This window comes from Benincasa hispida, chromosome 12 (assembly GCF_027475165.1).
Source record: "Benincasa hispida cultivar pf3 chromosome 12, pf3_genome.v1.1, whole genome shotgun sequence".
Classification (NCBI taxonomy): domain Eukaryota; kingdom Viridiplantae; phylum Streptophyta; class Magnoliopsida; order Cucurbitales; family Cucurbitaceae; genus Benincasa; species Benincasa hispida.
Genome location: NC_143489.1, coordinates 64,375,886 through 64,386,982, shown reverse-complemented (window position 1 = coordinate 64,386,982; position 11,097 = coordinate 64,375,886). Strand labels below are relative to the sequence as shown.

The window sequence follows — 11,097 nt, the reverse complement described above, 5'->3', positions numbered from 1 at the left end:
GGTCCAAATATTAAAACCACCCATTGCTACTGTAAATGCTATTTTGTAATTCCCAATAGCTACAGTGAACATTATTTTAAAATTTCATTTGCTACAACATTTACTATTTGCTATGTTTTTACTATTTTACATTCATTTTTTTAATTTTTTTCTACAGTATTTACTATTTCTTCCTCAAACTAAAATAGTTTACGCTTCACACATATACTATTATAACCATAAAATAATCTACACTTCAAATACAAACTAATATAACCCAACTATAATAACGAATTTAGTGCCTGATTAGAGACGTAATTGTTTAAGTTTGAAACTTAATAATTAATTTAATACAATACGTTTGTGTATTGAAATATGCAATACGTTTGTGTTCCCAAACATCTCCGCTGAGGAGGTTCGACTAACGCTGTTCCCATTTTTGCTGTGTGACCAAACACGAAAATGGGCTTATTGTCTCGAACCAGGGGAGATCACATCGTGGGAACAGGTAGTGGAAAATTTCATGAAGAAGTACTTCCCCCCGACGGAAAATGCAAGACGGAGGAAGCTAATCACTAATTTTAAACAAGATATCGACGAATCACTCAGTGATGCCTGGGCGAGGTTTAAAAGACTGGTGCGAGATTGTCCGCACAATCGCTTACCCGATTGTCTCCAAATGGAAATTTTCTACCATAGATTGAATCCTCATCGCAGACGGCTGCCAATACGGCAGCAGCTGGAGGTCTGCTCGACAAGACTTGCGACGAGACTAAGAATATACTTGATCACATTTCGAAGAATCACGAAGACTGGAAAGAAAGCGATCAACGACTAAGAATTGAAGATAACGACACAAATAATGGGCCCATCTCATCCCTACAAAACCAAATGAATGCGATGATGAATTTAATACAAGGAATCACAATCAGCAGCCCAGGAACGCATAGAGGCAGGGCAACGCAATTGATTAAACGAGTGCAGGTTGTGCCACTTGCAGAGAAGGCCATCCAATGGAAGAGTGTCATAGGAATCCACGGTCTGTTTATTTTGTGAAGAATAATCCTTTTTCCAATACTTACAACCTTGGGTGAAGAAACCACCCTAACTTCGCGTGGAAAAACCAATAAAAAAAAATCAACCGATGGCGCAAAAAAAGGGGCCACCAGGATTTTTCACGCGAACAAACGGTCAATCACAAAATCAAGCTAGTAGTTTGCAGGTGCGACAGTCTTTATCTTTGGAGAGCTTACTGAAGTAGTATATTGAGAAGAATGAAACATTACTCTAGAGTCAAGCGACATCTATCCGCAATCTTGAAATTCAGATAGGTCAGACTGCAGGCGAACTCAAAAGTAGACTGCAAGGGACATTGGTGACATACAAGTGGATCATGTCTTAAATGATAACCAAAATGGTCTGTAGTATATGGATATAGGAGGGAAATCTTATCCTAGTAATGTTATAGATGCAGCCTTCTTTGTGGAATGGTCACAAGTGTTGTGACTTGTCATAAATGGTCGATCCTGATCATTCGTGTAGGGGACATACGAGCGGGGGCTTCCTATACAATGAGTTTGTATAAAACCTGACCATGAAGTCTTAACGTCTCGTTATATAACACCGTTCATGATAAAGACTTCACTTCATTAGGATGACCATAGGTAACATGACCTCAATCCTGAGTGAGTTGGGAACTCCTGCCATTGAGGGCGGTTCTTTGATTTGTATAGGTGCGAATGGCCAGGTCACCAACTCAAACCTACCACTTTGGGGATTCGTCTGATTTGGGAGCTAGGAACTCAACTACACAAGATGGAATTCAATCCTTCCCCTGAATCCAAGGCTTGAACGATGTGGCACCACACACTTTCTCTTGGCTAGAGAGGTGTTCACACATAGTTGGACTATGTTGTATTGTTCATTAGAGGGGTCAGTGGTACTTCAAGAGTGAGATGTAACTACAAGGGAAAAACGGTAAATTGGTTCAGTTGTACTTATGAGTATCTGTGAAGGGTCATCGTACTTATGATTGGTTATACCCGATGGACACAAAAATATATCTGTGGTAGGAAAAGTTAAACTGTTGGTCTCTAATGGAATACCTGGCAGTTAACAGATGGTGGATCTCATAGCTAAAGAGTTAAGTCAGCTATTCACGCACCATTGAAGCTTCGAGCCATAGGTTCATAAGGTCCCCTTGGTAACTTGGATAAAGTGGAGAATTAGTTTTTGGGCCAGTTTGAAATATTCAAATTGACAAAAAGGAGTTCGATTATATATGATATAATTGAACTGGTTAATTATATATGATATAATTGACTAAATGTATGAGATTCATTATTTTGGAGAAAATTGGATATAAATATGACTTATATCAAGTAGAGGAGAAATTACTATAGTAGATATATGATATCAAACTATAGGTTAAGAATATAATATGATTATATTAATTAATTAATTAATTAGATTGTTATGAGATAATTGATCGAGAATTTCTCCAGAATCGTGCAAAAGTGGGAGGATCGAATTCGATTCTTGTAACTAAAGAATAAAATAAAAATTATTTTCATTTTGGAAGAGATTCGAAAATTCGCTCACGGTGTGAAAAGTTTACGATCGCTTAGCGTTGAGAGCCTATGCGATAGCGTCCATCGTCGTAAACGATCGTACACCCAAGCACTAAACAATCACACGTGATTTCTAAATGATCACTTAACGCGCCGAGCAAACCTAAACGATCACTTACATTTCCTAGACAATCGCTTAGCAAAACCTACACGATCGTGTACCTTTCTCTAAACGACAAGCACCCGACTATACGATAGTCTTCTATTATTTCCCACTTGCTTGTTCATACTACACGATTGTCTTTTCCTCCTCCTTTTGCCAATCCCATCAAAGTCCACCCTTTGGATTCTCACTTCAAGAATACCGAGGGCTTTGAGTGGTGGTGTCGTCCTCGATTGCTGTTGGTTTGTGTGCTGTCGATCGTGTACACGACCGTTGCGACTGTTTGTTGCGCGATAAGAAGCGTAGAGGAGTTTGCTTCTGTGGGACTGAGTTCGAGTGAAGATGGTCTTCAACTGTATGTTTACTCAGTCTTTTGTATTTTAATTGTTAAAGCATGCCTATAATTAGTGTTACAATGCATATCTATTTGTTAGAAAGTATGTGTGGTGATTCAGTTACAATGAAATCGGAAAGATCCACATGCACTCATGGATACTCTTGTTTAAGAGTTCTTTCAGTTGGTATCAGAGCCAGGTTGCTGATAATCAAATTTCATTGATGCAAAGAATTGCATATACATTCGCGATGGGTGCATGTCTACTCTCTGTTCAATTGTTGAATTGTTTGTGGATGTGCGGATTAATAGAGGTTTCTGGGATGAAACCTCAGTTTGATTAACTCTTTTGCATTTTTGGTTAATTGTAAAGACCCCTGCATTTTTTGGCATAATTAATTATTATCGAGTCTGTAATTCAAAGTTAGTTTGAGTCTTGAGTTGTTCATGAGGAAGTTCAGAGAAAGGGTTGTTGTTCTTTGAGGAAGAAGACGATCAAGGGTTGATGGGTCATGTAGACGATGGGGTAAGCGATCACTGAGTATCAGATGCTCGAGTGTCATTTAACGCGCATGCACTAGACGATTGTTTAGCTCAGCAAGCTTCATCGCTTAGTAACCCACTAAACGATCGCGAGGTAAATTGCATGGTAAATCGTTTAATTTCGCTGCGTTAAGCGATCGCTTAGACGATCAGGCTTCGCAGCCTCGTTCTCGTCTAAGTGATCGTTTAGCTTTTTCGTGCTATCTTCTAATGTGTGCTAAGCGATCGTTTACCTGCGACGTTTACTAAACGATGGAGCTTCACCAGACAGTTCAAAACCCGGTTTGCTTATGAATCGGTTTGCTCGATGAACAATGTAATAAATAAAATTATTTCATTATGATTTTGTAAAGGTTCATCCCGGTCCATTAATCTTTGGTTTATTACATGAAATGTATGGTTATTTATGTGTCATATAGTATGCACATATAGTAAATCCACCTTAGGTTATGCATTGGTTATGCATCATCTCTTTATTATAAATGTTATAATTTAGAGAAGCATGATTTAATTATATAAGAGCATGTTCATGCATTATATAATATAAGAGATATTTATTCATGCATAAAAAGTATTGACATGCATCATCTTTATATTATAATTGTTATAGTATAAGGGTGTATGGAAAGCATGTTTGCTTGGTTATTACACGTATACAAAAGTTATATATAGTAATCACCGGACATTGCATGAAGCATGATACATAGGTTTCTTTATAAGGGTTATAAACACCTAGTTACGCGCAATGTGTTTTAGTTATTTCTTTTTAAAGGTTAAAGAGAAATTAGAATTAAAAGCAATAAGAAAGACTTGTATGCTTACTTAGGTTTAATTCATGGTTTTAAAATCTTTAAAACTTTGATGACATAGACCTAAGATCACAGTTCTAATATGATTAGCAACCCTTAGGCTTTAATCTTTTACTCAGTTTAAGAGGATTAAATTGACTAATAAAAGGTTAAAGTGTAGCAAATCGTTCTATAAGGGACCTTTTTTCTAAGGAGGGTTCTGGCTAGGCTAGGGTATTTAAGTTGACAAAAACGTAACACCCCTACCTGGGAATTTACCTGGAAAGGTGAATTAGATAGATTTGATGCATGCATGCAAGTTAAGGATAGTCCATTCAAGTGTTTAAACGTGACTACTTGAACTTGTTCATATTTCATAGACAAAAGTTGTTTATGAGCGGACTTAAAAAGATGACTTAGACTAAAATTCGTAGCCGAATTGTCTAGGTTAATGAACCCTTAGGTAGAACATTCAGTGGGAGGTATTTGAGGCATATGATGCTTTATTTAAACCTTTCACATTTTTCTTATATAGTCCACACCGTGAGATCTACCCTCAGCCTCGTGGCACCTTGGGAGTGTCCCCATAAAGGATGGTGTTTGGGTAGGTCTATATCAAGATGGATGGAGAGAGTGTTCATAGTAAGTTGGAGCGGGAAATGCGATAGCATATCCCTCGGTCTCCCTCGTTGGATTGAATAAAGTTTCTACGTATCGCCTCGAGGCACCTTGGAGTGTCCCCCTATAGGATGGCAGTTTTGCGTGTTTCTTTATTTGATCTCCTATAAGAGGATAAGGTTACTTTGTCACTTGTCCTAATATACTTCTTCCCTACAGTGGGCTCATTAGGGCGAGACTCTGGCACTGAAAGCAAGAGGTCACACTTATGCGGAATTGTTAAAGGTTAATAGTTCTGGACCAAATAAATGGTGGCTGTTAGGTTCAGTTCCAAGAGTTGGTTCTACTTAATGGTTGAGAAGGCCTTATCCCAGTGAAAGGGCATCTAATCACCCCACCGGTGACGTTTGTCCTGCCTCGTTGGGGCATCACTGCAAAATAGAAGTCTTTCACTTAAGGTACTTGAAACTGTTTTGCAAAAATTAATTGGTTAAATGTGGTTTAGCAAAATCTAATAAAAGTTTTGTTCATTTTTCAGCAACATGTTTTTGAAAATGACCACAGCCACAATAGTTTTGCTTAGCACCGAGAAACTAACTAGCGATAATTTTTCAACATGAAAACACGTGATCACGAAAATTTTAATCATCGAGGATCTCATGTTTTCTTTTACTGAGGTTTGTCCTCCTATTCCAGTTTCGAATGCCGCTCGAAATTTTCGGAAGGCATACGAGCAATGGACACGGGCAAATAAGAAGGCCCAAGCCTATATCTTGGCAAGTCTTAATGATGTCTTGGCCAAGAAGAATGTGCCCATGGTCTCAGCGTGTGAGATCATAGAGTCCCTACTGGGGATGTTTGGACAACCGTCTGATCAGCTCAAGCACGAGGCTCTTAAGTGTATATTCAACTCCAAAATGGAAGAAGGCACATCTATTCGTGAACATGTGCTTAACATGATGGTCCACTTCAATGTGGCGGAGTTGAATGGGTCTACTATCGATGAGGGCAATCAGGTTAGCATTGAAAGAAATTGAAAACGCGATTTCTTTGAGCAGCAGAAGTATTATCAACAAATCATTTACAGTCGACTTCAATACAAATAGTTATGCAAATATGTAGAGAAATTACAGCATGAACATCAAATGTACAGAGGGAACTTTACGCATATAAGTAGAAATGTCTCCATGCTCTGATGTGTGACTCTAATCAAACAACCGCAACTATGAACACTCGATCTACACGACCGCAAAAATATAGCACGAACACTTCGCGCTCATCCTCAACGATTGCCTTGGTCATGATCTCCTTCGCAACAATGAACGGCCTCTGCAGCACCACGAACGACCTCCGAAAAACCTCGACGGTGTCGAGTTGAGTCTAACACCACTAATAAGGCGACCTTGGTATTCTCGGTGTGAGAATCCAGAGGGTGGGCTCTTTTCGGACTTGGTGTAAGGCAGACGAACGGAGAAAAAACTGATTTCGTACACGACTAGGCAAGCAAAGGTGCATGGCAGGCTAGCTCTTTAGTTGATCCTGATCCTCCATGACTTTCTCCATTCCGCCTCCTTCTTTCTTAGCTTTGTTCCAATCGAGTCTAAGGCAAAGAAAAAGTGGGAGAAGTCGGAGACCTATCGTATAGGTCGATGCCCAATCGTGTTGATAAAACTATGCGACCGTCTAGCAAAAGCTATGCGATCGTTTAGCTCGGTCGATTCTACACGATCGTTTACCTTGGTCCAGCGATCATCTTGCAAAGCTATGCGATCATTTAGTAAACAATGCACGATCGTTTATCTAACACCTGCACGATCGTTTAGCTCGCCCAGCCATCGTTTAGTAAATCTGTATTTACTTGACGACTTCTGTGAGTTTCTTTTCGCCGGAGAGAAAACTCAAAACTTTTTCAATCTTTTGAAAAACACTTTGTAAAAGCACTCCCTTTCAAAATAGGAAACCGATTTCCTTTATACTCACGATTACCATGACCAATAACCACTCACTACTTTGGTAATTTAAAAGAAAAAGTATTAATTATCTAATAATTAATATTATTATAAACATAAATGATAATCAACTTATCATACTATATTTATAACCTATAGTTTTAATATTTCATCTTACGAAACATATAAACCATAGTTCTTTTTCTATTCCAAGGTATTGAATGTAAATCTCATTTACATCAGTCCTCTACTAGATGTATCTTATACATCATACCGATTATATCACATATAATTAAAATACCTCTTGTCAATTTGAACATTTCAAATCAACACCAAGAGCTTGATCCTTCAACATAAATCTAAGCTACCAAGTTGACCCTGATGGACCTGTAAATCCAAAGCTCCAACGGTACGTGAATAACTGACTAAACTCTTTAGTCATGGGATCCACCATCCGTTAAATACCAGGCACTCCACTAAAGATCGACAGCTGAACTCTCCTTACTACAGATATATTATGTGTCCATCTTAACCAATCAGCAGTGCGACAACCCTTCACAGATCGCTCGTAAGTACAATTGGGCCGATAACCGTTATGCCCCTTTAGTTACATCTGTCTTCTTAAGTACCATTGATCCCTCTAATGAACATAAATCATAGTCCTACTATGACTGAGTCTTCTCTTCCAAAGAGAAGTTGTGGCCACTATGTTCAAACCCTGGAATCAGCCCTTAAGGGAGCAAACTCTCTACTTATCCCTGCTTCGAGAAATGAGTGAATTCCAAATTGTGGATTGAGATCACAGCTCCTAGATTAGACAAGTCCCCAAAAAGGTAGGCATGTTGAGTTGGCAATCTGGCCACTCTCACCCATACTAATCAAAGAACCGCTCTTAAAGCAAGAGTTCACAAAATACTCAGGATTGAGATCGTGTCACCTATGGTCGTTTAGGTGAGATGTAAATCTCTAGTATCAACGACGTTATATACAGAGTCTAGTCATCTTGTGGTCCAGGTTTTATACAAACTCTTTGTATAGGACACCCCCGCTCCACGTCTCCACATGAATGGTCAGGATCAACCATCTGTAGTATTTTACAACACTTACAAACCTCTACAAAGTGGGCCCTATCCGTATTGTCACTAGGATCAGGTATCCCACCTTAATCTTTATACTACAGACTGATTTAGGTTATCACTTAAGGCATGATCCACTTGTATATCACATATACATGCTTAAGTTCACATAAGATAAACAAAGAGCTTTGTTTATTGGATATGAGTAAATGCCATAATTAAATAACATTTATTTTATTCATTGAACAATGTGTATATTTACAAAACAACGAGACTCCGGGAGAATTAGGACACCAATCCCAATAAGCATAATCCTGCATTCATTACCGGAAAGCTTCCTGCACTTTGTTAGTAGTGTGATTCTTAACAAAGTGAAATATACTCTTACAACTCTCTTCAACGAGTTGCAGACCTACCAATATTTACTGAAAAGTTAGGAGAAGAAGAAGGCTGAGGCAAATGTTGCATCATCTTCCAGGACGTTCCATAGAGGTTCAACCTCAGAATGAAGTCTGCACCTTCTACCTCTAACTCTGCAGAGAGGAAGAAGAAGAAGGGTGGTATGAGGAAAGGGAAGGCGCCTGCTAACTCGCCACCTATCACCCAAAGAAGGCGTACGCCGCCAGTTGAAAAGGGAAAATGTTTCCGCTGCAACCAGGATAAACACTGGAAAAGAAACTGCCCTCGCTGGCCAAAGGAAAGGAAGGCCGCCAAGGCTAAGGCCAAGGTAGATAAAGGTAAATATGATTTATTTGTACTTGAAACTTGTTTAGTGGAGAACGATGATTCTGCCTTGATAATTGATTTGAGCGTCATAATCATGTTTGTTCTTCTTTTTAGGGGATTAGATCCTGACGATAGCTGGAGGCTGGTGAGATGACGATGCGAATAGGCATCGGCACGTCATCTCAGCTGTGGCAGTGGGATGGATCCAGTTATCTTTACAGAATAGGTTTCTTGTTTTACGTGATGTATATATTCCTGAACTTAAGAGGAACCTTATTTCTGTAAAGTGCTTGCTGCAATGTAAATACACTATTTCATTTAATGTGGATAAAGCATTTATTCATAAAGATGGTATTAATATTTGTACAATGTATCTGGAAAGTAACTTGTATGTGCTAAGACCATTAGCCATAAGTTCCCTCCATAACACAGAATTGTTTAAAACTGTCGTAACTCAATCTAAACGTCAACAAAATTCTCCAAAAGTAAATGCCCAACTTTGGAACCTTCGATTAGGGCACATCAATCTCAATAGGATTGAGAGATTGGTGAAGAATGGACTTCTAAGTGAGTTAGAAGAAAATTCTTTACCAGTGTGCGAATCTTGCCTTGAGGGTAAGATAACTAAACGAATTTTTACTGGAAAAGGTTATCGAGCCAAAGAGTCTCTTGAGTTAGTACATTCTGACATTTGTGATCCTATGAATGTGCAAGCCCGAGGTGGCTATGAGTATTTTATCAGTTTTACTGATGATTACTCTAGGTATTGGTATGTTTATCTGATGCAACGAAAGTCTAAATCCTTTGAAAAGTTCAAAGGGTTCAAGGCTAAAGTTGAAAACACATTGGATAGATAGATAGATTAAAACACTTGGATCGGATTGAGGTGGAGAGTTTTTGGACTCGCAATTCCAGGACTATTTGATAGAACATGGAATCATTTCCCAACTCTTAGCATCGGGTACATCTCAGCAGAATGGTGTAATGGAGAGGAGAAATAGAACCTTGTTGGACATGGTTCGTTAGATGATGAGTTACGCTTCCTTATCGGACTCATTTTGAGGTTTCGCAGTGGAGACTACAATATACATACTCAACTGTGTTCCCTCCAAGAGTGTTGCAAGAACACCTCTGGAGTTGTGATACAGGCATAAAGGTAGTTTACGTCACTTCCGCATTTGAGGTTTCCCTGCATATATGCTTGAGGCAAATCCCAAGAAGTTGGAACCACGGTCGAGGTTATACCTCTTTGTAGGCTACCTCAAAGGTACACAAGGGGGTTATTTTTATGATTCGTCAGAAAATAGGGTGTTTGATTCCACGAGTGCTATTTTCCTGGAGGAGAATCATATTAAGGAGCACAGTGCACGTAGTAAAGTCGTGTTGTGTGAGTTTTTCAATAAAACTACTAAAACTTCAACAAGAATTGTTGCAAAACCTGGTTCATCAGCAAGAATTGGTTATGATAGTTCATCTTGGAGGTCGTTTCCACCTCAAGAGTTGAGGGAACCTCGACGTAGTGGGAGGGTTGCGAACTCGCTTATTCACTATCTGGGTTTCACGGAAATCCTTACTATGGTAGAAGATGGCAACGTTGAGGATCTGTTGTCTTATCAGAAGGCAATAGAGAATATAGACTAGGATTAATAGGTCAAAGCCATGAATCTCGAATGGAGTTGATGTACTTCAACTCAGTATGGGATCTTGTAGATCAGCCTGACGGAGTAAGACCTATAGGTTATAAATGGATCTAAGTGCAAACGAGGTGCTGGTGGGAAGGTGCAAACCTTCAAGGCTCGACTAGTGGCACAGGTTTATACCCAGGTAGAGGGAGTCAACTATGAAGAGACTTTCTCGCCTGTTGCCATGTTAAAGTCGATTCATTGCCAAGGTCAAGACTTTCTCGCCTCTTGTCAATTGTAGCTTATTATAATTATGAGATCTGGCAAATGCACGTTAAGACAACCTTTTTGAATGGCAATCTTGAGGAGGCCATTTACATGGTGCAATCCAAGGGATTCATTGCCCAAGGTCAAGAGCAAAAAGTTTGCAAACTGAATCGGTCCATTTGTGGGTTGAAACAGACGTCTAAATCTTGGAACATACGATTTGATACTATGATCAAGATATATGGCTTTAACCAGAACGTTGATGAACCTCGTGTTTACAAGAAGATCATCAATGCTTCAATAGTATTCTTAGTATTGTATATAGACGATATATTACTCATTAGGAATGATGTAGGTCTACTAATTGCAGTTAAGAACTGGCTAACGACCCAATTCCAAATGAAAGATTTGGGAAAGGCTTAGTTTGTTCTGGGCATACAGATCTTTCAGGATCGTAAGAAC

The 11,097-nt window shown here is 39.1% G+C and overlaps 1 non-coding gene across 1 annotated transcript; it reads right to left on the bottom strand.

Moving 5' to 3' along the window:
- Positions 1 to 535: 535 nt before the first annotated feature.
- LOC120068621 (small nucleolar RNA R71) lies at positions 536 to 642 on the bottom strand. The gene has a single exon (XR_005479259.2). It is a non-coding gene; the product is annotated as a small nucleolar RNA R71 (small nucleolar RNA).
- Between the last annotated feature and the right edge of the window lie 10,455 nt (positions 643 to 11,097).